This window comes from Pristiophorus japonicus, unplaced genomic scaffold (assembly GCF_044704955.1).
Source record: "Pristiophorus japonicus isolate sPriJap1 unplaced genomic scaffold, sPriJap1.hap1 HAP1_SCAFFOLD_125, whole genome shotgun sequence".
In the NCBI taxonomy this organism is placed as follows: domain Eukaryota; kingdom Metazoa; phylum Chordata; class Chondrichthyes; family Pristiophoridae; genus Pristiophorus; species Pristiophorus japonicus.
Genome location: NW_027250915.1, coordinates 1,753,366 through 1,764,413, shown reverse-complemented (window position 1 = coordinate 1,764,413; position 11,048 = coordinate 1,753,366).

Sequence of the window (11,048 nt, the reverse complement as noted above, 5' to 3'; positions counted from 1 at the left end):
CCAGCTGAAGTGTGTGTGAATGTGAGGCTCAGTGTGTGAGGGACCAGTCTCAGGGTCCAGTGATCCAGACCCAGCTGAAGTGTGTGTGAATGTGAGGCTCAGTGTGTGAGGGACCAGCCTCAGGGTCCAGTGATCCAGACCCAGCTGAAGTGAGTGTGAATGTGAGGCTCAGTGTGTGAGGGACCAGTCTCAGGGTCCAGTGATCCAGACCCAGCTGAAGTGTGTGTGAATGTGAGGCTCAGTTTTTGAGGAACCAGTCTCAGGGTCCAGTGATACAGACCCAGTTGAAGTGTGTGTGAATGTGAGGCTCAGTTTGTGAGGGACCTGCCTCAGGGTCCAGTGATCCAGACCCGTCTGAAGTGTCTGTGAATGTGAGGCTCAGTGTGTGAGGGACCAGTCTCAGGTTCCAGTGATCCAGACCCAGCTGAAGTGTGTGTGAATGAGAGGCTCAATGTGTGAGGGACCAGTCTGAGGGTCCAGTGATGCAGACCCAGCTGAGGTGTGTGTGAGATGAGGCTCAGTGTGTGAGGGACCAGCCTCAGGGTCCAGTGATCCAGACCCAGCTGAAGTGTGTGTGAATGTGAGGCTCAGTGTGTGAGGGACCAGCCTCAGTGTCCAGTGATCCAGACCCAGCTGAAGTGTGTGTGATTGTGAGACTCAGTGTGTGAGGGACCAGTCTCAGGGTCCGGTGATCCAGACCCAGCTGAAGTGTGTGTGAATGTGAGGCTCAGTGTGCGAAGGGCCAGTCTCAGGATCCAGTGCTCCAGACCCAGCTGAAGTGTGTGTGAATGTGAGGCTCAGTGTGTGAGGGACCAGTCTCAGGATCCAGTGATCCTGACCCAGCTGAAGTGTGTGTGAATGTAAGGCTCAGTATGTGAGGGACCAGTCTCAGGGTCCAGTGATCTAGACCCAGCTGAAGTGTGTGTGAATGTGAGGCTCAGTGTGTGAGGGACCAGTCTCAGGATCCAGTGATCCAGACCCAGCTGAAGTGTGTGTGAATGTGAGGCTCAGTGTGTGAGGGACCAGTCTCAGGGTCCAGTGATCCAGACCCAGCTGAAGAGTGTGTGTGAATGTGAGGCTCAGTGTGTGAGGGACCAGTCTCAGGGTCCAGTGATCCAGACCCAGCTGAAGTGTGTGCGAATGTGAGACTCAGTGTGTGAGGAACCAGTCTCAGGGTCCAGTGATCCAGACCCAACTGAAGTGTGTGTGAATGTGTGGCTCAGTGTGTGATGGACCAGTCTCAGGGTCCAGTGATCCAGACCCAGCTGACGTGTGTGTGAATGTGTGGCTCAGTGTGTGATGGACCAGTCTCAGGGTCCAGTGATCCAGACCCAGCTGAAGTGTGTGTGAAGGTGAAGCTCAGTGTGTGAGGGACCAGTCTCAGGTTCCAGTGATCCAGACCCAGCTGAAGTGTGTGTGAATGTGAGGCTCAGTGTGTGAGGGACCAGCCTCAGGGTCCAGTGATCCAGACCGAGCTGAAGTGAGTGTGAATGTGAGGCTCAGTGTGTGAGGGACCATTCTCAGGGTCCAGTGATCCAGACCCAGCTGAAGTGTGTGTGAATGTGAGGCTCAGTTTTTGAGGAACCAGTCTCAGGGTCCAGTGATATAGACCCAGTTGAAGTGTGTGTGAATGTGAGGCTCAGTTTGTGAGGGACCTGCCTCAGGGTCCAGTGATCCAGACCCGGCTGAAGTGTCTGTGAATGTGAGGCTCAGTGTGTGAGGGACCAGTCTCAGGTTCCAGTGATCCAGACCCAGCTGAAGTGTGTGTGAATGAGAGGCTCAATGTGTGAGGGACCAGTCTGTGGGTCCAGTGATGCAGACCCAGCTGAAGTGTGTGTGAGATGAGGCTCAGTGTGTGAGGGACCAGCCTCAGGGTCCAGTGATCCAGACCCAGCTGAAGTGTGTGTGAATGTGAGGCTCAGTGTGTGAGGGACCAGCCTCAGTGTCCAGTGATCCAGACCCAGCTGAAGTGTGTGTGAATGTGAGGCTCAGTGTGCGAAGGGCCAGTCTCAGTGTCCAGTGATGCAGACCCAGCTGAAGTGTGTGTGAATGTGAGGCTCAGTGTGTGAGGGACCAGTCTCAGGGTCCAATGATCCAGACCCAGCTGAAGTGTGTGTGAATGTGAAGCTCAGTGTTTGAGGGACCAGTCTCAGGTCCAGTGATCCAGACCCAGCTGAAGTGTGTGTGAATGTGAGGCTCAGTGTGTGAGGATCCAGTCTCAGGGTCTAGTGATCCAGACCCAGCTGAAGTGTGTGTGAATATGAGGCTCAGGGCGTGAGGGACCTGACTCAGGGTCCAGTGATCCAGACCCAGCTGAAGTGTGTGTGAATGTGAGGCTCAGTGTGTGATGGACCAGTCTCAGGGTCCAGTGATCCAGACCCAGCTGAAGTGTGTGTGAATGTGAGGCTCAGTGTGTGAGGGACCAGTCTCAGGGTCCAGTGATCCAGACCCAGCTGAAGTGTGTGTGAATGTGAGGCTCAGTGTGTGAGGGACCAGTCTCAGGGTCCAGTGATCCAGACCCAGCTGAAGAGTGTGTGTGAATGTGAGGCTCAGTGTGTGAGGGACCAGTCTCAGGATCCAGTGATCCAGACCCAGCTGAAGTGTGTGCGAATGTGAGACTCAGTGTGTGAGGAACCAGTCTCAGGGTCCAGTGATCCAGACCCAACTGAAGTGTGTGTGAATGTGTGGCTCAGTGTGTGATGGACCAGTCTCAGGGTCCAGTGATCCAGACCCAGCTGACGTGTGTGTTAATGTGTGGCTCAGTGTGTGATGGACCAGTCTCAGGGTCCAGTGATCCAGACCCAGCTGAAGTGTGTGTGAATGTGAAGCTCAGTGTGTGAGGGACCAGTCTCAGGGTCCAGTGATCCAGACCCAGCTGAAGTGTGTGTGAATGTGAGGCTCAGTGTGTGAGGGACCAGCCTCAGGTTCCAGTGATCCAGACCCAGCTGAAGTGAGTGTGAATGTGAGGCTCAGTGTGTGAGGGACCAGTCTCAGGGTCCAGTGATACAGACCCAGCTGAAGTGTGTGTGAATGTGAGGCTCAGTTTTTGAGGAACCAGTCTCAGGGTCCAGTGATACAGACCCAGTTGAAGTGTGTGTGAATGTGAGGCTCAGTTTGTGAGGGACCTGCCTCAGGGTCCAGTGATCCAGACCCGGCTGAAGTGTCTGTGAATGTGAGGCTCAGTGTGTGAGGGACCAGTCTCAGGTTCCAGTGATCCAGACCCAGCTGAAGTGTGTGTGAATGAGAGGCTCAATGTGTGAGGGACCAGTCTGAGGGTCCAGTGATCCAGACCCAGCTGAAGTGTGTGTGAATGTGAGGCTCAGTGTGTGAGGGACCAGTCTCAGGGTCCAGTGATCCAGACCCAGCTGAAGTATGTGTGAATGTGAGGCTCAGTGTGTGAGGGACCAGTCTCAGGGTCCAGTGATCCAGACCCAGCTGAAGAGTGTGTGTGAATGTGAGGCTCAGTGTGTGAGGGACCAGTCTCAGGGTCCAGTGATCCAGACCCAGCTGAAGTGTGTGCGAATGTGAGACTCAGTGTGTGAGGAACCAGTCTCAGGGTCCAGTGATCCAGACCCAACTGAAGTGTGTGTGAATGTGTGGCTCAGTGTGTGATGGACCAGTCTTAGGGTCCAGTGATCCAGACCCAGCTGACGTGTGTGTGAATGTGTGGCTCAATTGTGTGATGGACCAGTCTCAGGGTCCAGTGATCCAGACCCAGCTGAAGTGTGTGTGAATGTGAAGCTCAGTGTGTGAGGGACCAGTCTCAGGGTCCAGTGATCCAGACCCAGCTGAAGTGTGTGTGAATGTGAGGCTCAGTGTGTGAGGGACCAGCCTCAGGGTCCAGTGATCCAGACCCAGCTGAAGTGAGTGTGAATGTGAGGCTCAGTGTGTGAGGGACCAGTCTCAGGGTCCAGTGATCCAGACCCAGCTGAAGTGTGTGTGAATGTGAGGCTCAGTTTTTGAGGAACCAGTCTCAGGGTCCAGTGATACAGACCCAGTTGAAGTGTGTGTGAATGTGAGGCTCAGTTTTTGAGGAACCAGTCTCAGGGTCCAGTGATACAGACCCAGTTGATGTGTGTGTGAATGTGAGGCTCAGTTTGTGAGGGACCTGCCTCAGGGTCCAGTGATCCAGACCCGGCTGAAGTGTTTGTGAATGTGAGGCTCAGTTTTTGAGGAACCAGTCTCAGGGTCCAGTGATACAGACCCAGTTGAAGTGTGTGTGAATGTGAGGCTCAGTTTGTGAGGGACCTGCCTCAGGGTCCAGTGATCCAGACCCGGCTGAAGTGTCTGTGAATGTGAGGCTCAGTGTGTGAGGGACCAGTCTCAAGGTCCAGTGATCCAGACCCAGCTGAAGTGAGTGTGAAGGTGAAGCTCAGTGTGTGAGGGACCAGTCTCAGGTTCCAGTGATCCAGACCCAGCTGAAGTGTGTGTGAATGTCAGGCTCAGTGTGTGAGGGACCAGCCTCAGGGTCCAGTGATACAGACCCAGTTGAAGTGTGTGTGAATGTGAGGCTCAGTTTTTGAGGAACCAGTCTCAGGGTCCAGTGATACAGACCCAGTTGATGTGTGTGTGAATGTGAGGCTCAGTTTGTGAGGGACCTGCCTCAGGGTCCAGTGATCCAGACCCGGCTGAAGTGTCTGTGAATGTGAGGCTCAGTGTGTGAGGGACCAGTCTCAGGTTCCAGTGATCCAGACCCAGCTGAAGTGTGTGTGAATGAGAGGCTCAATGTGTGAGGGACCAGTCTGAGGGTCCAGTGATCCAGACCCAGCTGAAGTGTGTGTGAATGTGAGGCTCAGTGTGTGAGGGACCAGTCTCAGGGTCCAGTGATCCAGACCCAGCTGACGTGTGTGTGAATGTGTGGCTCAGTGTGTGATGGACCAGTCTCAAGGTCCAGTGATCCAGACCCAGCTGAAGTGAGTGTGAAGGTGAAGCTCAGTGTGTGAGGGACCAGTCTCAGGTTCCAGTGATCCAGACCCAGCTGAAGTGTGTGTGAATGTCAGGCTCAGTGTGTGAGGGACCAGCCTCAGGGTCCAGTGATCCAGACCCAGCTGAAGTGAGTGTGAATGTGAGGCTCAGTGTGTGAGGGACCATTCTCAGGGTCCAGTGATCCAGACCCAGCTGAAGTGTGTGTGAATGTGAGGCTCAGTTTTTGAGGAACCAGTCTCAGGGTCCAGTGATATAGACCCAGTTGAAGTGTGTGTGAATGTGAGGCTCAGTTTGTGAGGGACCTGCCTCAGGGTCCAGTGATCCAGACCCGCCTGAAGTGTCTGTGAATGTGAGGCTCAGTGTGTGAGGGACCAGTCTCAGGTTCCAGTGATCCAGACCCAGCTGAAGTGTGTGCGAATGTGAGGCTCAGTGTGTGAGGATCCAGTCTCAGGGTCTAGTGATCCAGACCCAGCTGAAGTGTGTGTAAATATGAGGCTCAGGGCGTGAGGGACCTGACTCAGGGTCCAGTGATCCAGACCCAGCTGAAGTGTGTGTGAATGTGAGGCTCAGTGTGTGATGGACCAGTCTCAGGGTCCAGTGATCCAGACCCAGCTGAAGTGTGTGTGAATGTGAGGCTCAGTGTGTGAGGGACCAGTCTCAGGGTCCAGTGATCCAGACCCAGCTGAAGTGTGTGTGAATGTGAGGCTCAGTGTGTGAGGGACCAGTCTCAGGGTCCAGTGATCCAGACCCAGCTGAAGAGTGTGTGTGAATGTGAGGCTCAGTGTGTGAGGGACCAGTCTCAGGGTCCAGTGATCCAGACCCAGCTGAAGTGTGTGCGAATGTGAGACTCAGTGTGTGAGGGACCAGTCTCAGGGTCCAGTGATCCAGACCCAGCTGAAGTGTGTGTGAATGTGAGGCTCAGTGTGTGAGGGACCAGTCTCAGGGTCCAGTGATCCAGACCCAGCTGAAGAGTGTGTGTGAATGTGAGGCTCAGTGTGTGAGGGACCAGTCTCAGTGTCCAGTGATCCAGACCCAGCTGAAGTGTGTGCGAATGTGAGACTCAGTGTGTGAGGAACCAGTCTCAGGGTCCAGTGATCCAGACCCAACTGAAGTGTGTGTGAATGTGTGGCTCAGTGTGTGATGGACCAGTCTCAGTGTCCAGTGATCCAGACCCAGCTGACGTGTGTGTGAATGTGTGGCTCAGTGTGTGATGGACCAGTCTCAGGGTCCAGTGATCCAGACCCAGCTGAAGTGTGTGTGAATGTGAAGCTCAGTGTGTGAGGGACCAGTCTCAGGGTCCAGTGATCCAGACCCAGCTGAAGTGTGTGTGAATGTGAGGCTCAGTGTGTGAGGGACCAGCCTCAGGGTCCAGTGATCCAGACCCAGCTGAAGTGAGTGTGAATGTGAGGCTCAGTGTGTGAGGGACCAGTCTCAGGGTCCAGTGATCCGGACCCAGCTGAAGTGTGTGTGAATGTGAGGCTCAGTTTTTGAGGAACCAGTCTCAGGGTCCAGTGATACAGACCCAGTTGAAGTGTGTGTGAATGTGAGGCTCAGTTTGTGAGGGACCTGCCTCAGGGTCCAGTGATCCAGACCCGGCTGAAGTGTCTGTGAATGTGAGGCTCAGTGTGTGAGGGACCAGTCTCAGGTTCCAGTGATCCAGACCCAGCTGAAGTGTGTGTGAATGAGAGGCTCAATGTGTGAGGGACCAGTCTGAGGGTCCAGTGATCCAGACCCAGCTGAAGTGTGTGTGAATGTGAGGCTCAGTGTGTGAGGGACCAGTCTCAGGGTCCAGTGATCCAGACCCAGCTGAAGTGTGTGTGAATGTGAGGCTCAGTGTGTGAGGGACCAGTCTCAGGGTCCAGTGATCCAGACCCAGCTGAAGAGTGTGTGTGAATGTGAGGCTCAGTGTGTGAGGGACCAGTCTCAGGGTCCAGTGATCCAGACCCAGCTGAAGTGTGTGCGAATGTGAGGCTCAGTGTGTGAGGAACCAGTCTCAGGGTCCAGTGATCCAGACCCAACTGAAGTGTGTGTGAATGTGTGGCTCAGTGTGTGATGGACCAGTCTCAGGGTCCAGTGATCCAGACCCAGCTGACGTGTGTGTGAATGTGTGGCTCAGTGTGTGATGGACCAGTCTCAGGGTCCAGTGATCCAGACCCAGCTGAAGTGTGTGTGAATGTGAGGCTCAGTGTGTGAGGGACCAGTCTCAGGGTCCAGTGATCCAGACCCAGCTGAAGTGTGTGTGAATGTGAGGCTCAGTGTGTGAGGGACCAGCCTCAGGGTCCAGTGATCCAGACCCAGCTGAAGTGAGTGTGAATGTGAGGCTCAGTGTGTGAGGGACCAGTCTCAGGGTCCAGTGATCCAGACCCAGCTGAAGTGTGTGTGAATGTGAGGCTCAGTTTTTGAGGAACCAGTCTCAGGGTCCAGTGATACAGACCCAGTTGAAGTGTGTGTGAATGTGAGGCTCAGTTTGTGAGGGACCTGCCTCAGGGTCCAGTGATCCAGACCCGTCTGAAGTGTCTGTGAATGTGAGGCTCAGTGTGTGAGGGACCAGTCTCAGGTTCCAGTGATCCAGACCCAGCTGAAGTGTGTGTGAATGAGAGGCTCAATGTGTGAGGGACCAGTCTGAGGGTCCAGTGATGCAGACCCAGCTGAGGTGTGTGTGAGATGAGGCTCAGTGTGTGAGGGACCAGCCTCAGGGTCCAGTGATCCAGACCCAGCTGAAGTGTGTGTGAATGTGAGGCTCAGTGTGTGAGGGACCAGCCTCAGTGTCCAGTGATCCAGACCCAGCTGAAGTGTGTGTGATTGTGAGACTCAGTGTGTGAGGGACCAGTCTCAGGGTCCAGTGATCCAGACCCAGCTGAAGTGTGTGTGAATGTGAGGCTCAGTGTGCGAAGGGCCAGTCTCAGGGTCCAGTGCTCCAGACCCAGCTGAAGTGTGTGTGAATGTGAGGCTCAGTGTGTGAGGGACCAGTCTCAGGATCCAGTGATCCTGACCCAGCTGAAGTGTGTGTGAATGTAAGGCTCAGTATGTGAGGGACCAGTCTCAGGGTCCAGTGATCTAGACCCAGCTGAAGTGTGTGTGAATGTGAGGCTCAGTGTGTGAGGGACCAGTCTCAGGATCCAGTGATCCAGACCCAGCTGAAGTGTGTGTGAATGTGAGGCTCAGTGTGTGAGGGACCAGTCTCAGGGTCCAGTGATCCAGACCCAGCTGAAGTGTGTGCGAATGTGAGACTCAGTGTGTGAGGAACCAGTCTCAGGGTCCAGTGATCCAGACCCAACTGAAGTGTGTGTGAATGTGTGGCTCAGTGTGTGATGGACCAGTCTCAGGGTCCAGTGATCCAGACCCAGCTGACGTGTGTGTGAATGTGTGGCTCAGTGTTTGATGGACCAGTCTCAGGGTCCAGTGATCCAGACCCAGCTGAAGTGTGTGTGAAGGTGAAGCTCAGTGTGTGAGGGACCAGTCTCAGGTTCCAGTGATCCAGACCCAGCTGAAGTGTGTGTGAATGTGAGGCTCAGTGTGTGAGGGACCAGCCTCAGGGTCCAGTGATCCAGACCCAGCTGAAGTGAGTGTGAATGTGAGGCTCAGTGTTTGAGGGACCATTCTCAGGGTCCAGTGATCCAGACCCAGCTGAAGTGTGTGTGAATGTGAGGCTCAGTTTTTGAGGAACCAGTCTCAGGGTCCAGTGATATAGACCCAGTTGAAGTGTGTGTGAATGTGAGGCTCAGTTTGTGAGGGACCTGCCTCAGGGTCCAGTGATCCAGACCCGGCTGAAGTGTCTGTGAATGTAAGGCTCAGTGTGTGAGGGACCAGTCTCAGGTTCCAGTGATCCAGACCCAGCTGAAGTGTGTGTGAATGAGAGGCTCAATGTGTGAGGGACCAGTCTGAGGGTCCAGTGATGCAGACCCAGCTGAAGTGTGTGTGAGATGAGGCTCAGTGTGTGAGGGACCAGCCTCAGTGTCCAGTGATCCAGACCCAGCTGAAGTGTGTGTGAATGTGAGGCTCAGTGTGCGAAGGGCCAGTCTCAGGGTCCAGTGATGCAGACCCAGCTGAAGTGTGTGTGAATGTGAGGCTCAGTGTGTGAGGGACCAGTCTCAGGGTCCAATGATCCAGACCCAGCTGAAGTGTGTGTGAATGTGAAGCTCAGTGTTTGAGGGACCAGTCTCAGGTCCAGTGATCCAGACCCAGCTGAAGTGTGTGTGAATGTGAGGCTCAGTGTGTGAGGATCCAGTCTCAGGGTCTAGTGATCCAGACCCAGCTGAAGTGTGTGTGAATATGAGGCTCAGGGCGTGAGGGACCTGACTCAGGGTCCAGTGATCCAGACCCAGCTGAAGTGTGTGTGAATGTGAGGCTCAGTGTGTGATGGACCAGTCTCAGGGTCCAGTGATCCAGACCCAGCTGAAGTGTGTGTGAATGTGAGGCTCAGTGTGTGAGGGACCAGTCTCAGGGTCCAGTGATCCAGACCCAGCTGAAGTGTGTGTGAATGTGAGGCTCAGTGTGTGAGGGACCAGTCTCAGGGTCCAGTGATCCAGACCCAGCTGAAGAGTGTGTGTGAATGTGAGGCTCAGTGTGTGAGGGACCAGTCTCAGGATCCAGTGATCCAGACCCAGCTGAAGTGTGTGCGAATGTGAGACTCAGTGTGTGAGGAACCAGTCTCAGGGTCCAGTGATCCAGACCCAACTGAAGTGTGTGTGAATGTGTGGCTCAGTGTGTGATGGACCAGTCTCAGGGTCCAGTGATCCAGACACAGCTGACGTGTGTGTGAATGTGTGGCTCAGTGTGTGATGGACCAGTCTCAGGGTCCAGTGATCCAGACCCAGCTGAAGTGTGTGTGAATGTGAAGCTCAGTGTGTGAGGGACCAGTCTCAGGGTCCAGTGATCCAGACCCAGCTGAAGTGTGTGTGAATGTGAGGCTCAGTGTGTGAGGGACCAGCCTCAGGGTCCAGTGATCCAGACCCAGCTGAAGTGAGTGTGAATGTGAGGCTCAGTGTGTGAGGGACCAGTCTCAGGGTCCAGTGATCCAGACCCAGCTGAAGTGTGTGTGAATGTGAGGCTCAGTTTTTGAGGAACCAGTCTCAGGGTCCAGTGATACAGACCCAGTTGAAGTGTGTGTGAATGTGAGGCTCAGTTTGTGAGGGACCTGCCTCAGGGTCCAGTGATCCAGACCCGGCTGAAGTGTCTGTGAATGTGAGGCTCAGTGTGTGAGGGACCAGTCTCAGGTTCCAGTGATCCAGACCCAGCTGAAGTGTGTGTGAATGAGAGGCTCAATGTGTGAGGGACCAGTCTGAGGGTCCAGTGATCCAGACCCAGCTGAAGTGTGTGTGAATGTGAGGCTCAGTGTGTGAGGGACCAGTCTCAGGGTCCAGTGATCCAGACCCAGCTGAAGTGTGTGTGAATGTGAGGCTCAGTGTGTGAGGGACCAGTCTCAGGGTCCAGTGATCCAGACCCAGCTGAAGAGTGTGTGTGAATGTGAGGCTCAGTGTGTGAGGGACCAGTCTCAGGGTCCAGTGATCCAGACCCAGCTGAAGTGTGTGCGAATGTGAGACTCAGTGTGTGAGGAACCAGTCTCAGGGTCCAGTGATCCAGACCCAACTGAAGTGTGTGTGAATGTGTGGCTCAGTGTGTGATGGACCAGTCTTAGGGTCCAGTGATCCAGACCCAGCTGACGTGTGTGTGAATGTGTGGCTCAGTGTGTGATGGACCAGTCTCAGGGTCCAGTGATCCAGACTGAGCTGAAGTTTGTGTGAATGTGAAGCTCAGTGTGTGAGGGACCAGTCTCAGGGTCCAGTGATCCAGACCCAGCTGAAGTGTGTGTGAATGTGAGGCTCAGTGTGTGAGGGACCAGCCTCAGGGTCCAGTGATCCAGACCCAGCTGAAGTGTGTGTGAATGTAAGGCTCAGTGTGTGAGGGACCAGTCTCAGGGTCCAGTGATCCAGACCCAGCTGAAGAGTGTGTGTGAATGTGAGGCTCAGTGTGTGAGGGACCAGTTTCAGGGTCCAGTGATCCAGACCCAGCTGAAGTGTGTGCGAATGTGAGACTCAGTGTGTGAGGAACCAGTCTCAGGGTCCAGTGATCCAGACCCAACTGAAGTGTGTGTGAATGTGTGGCTCAGTGTGTGATGGACC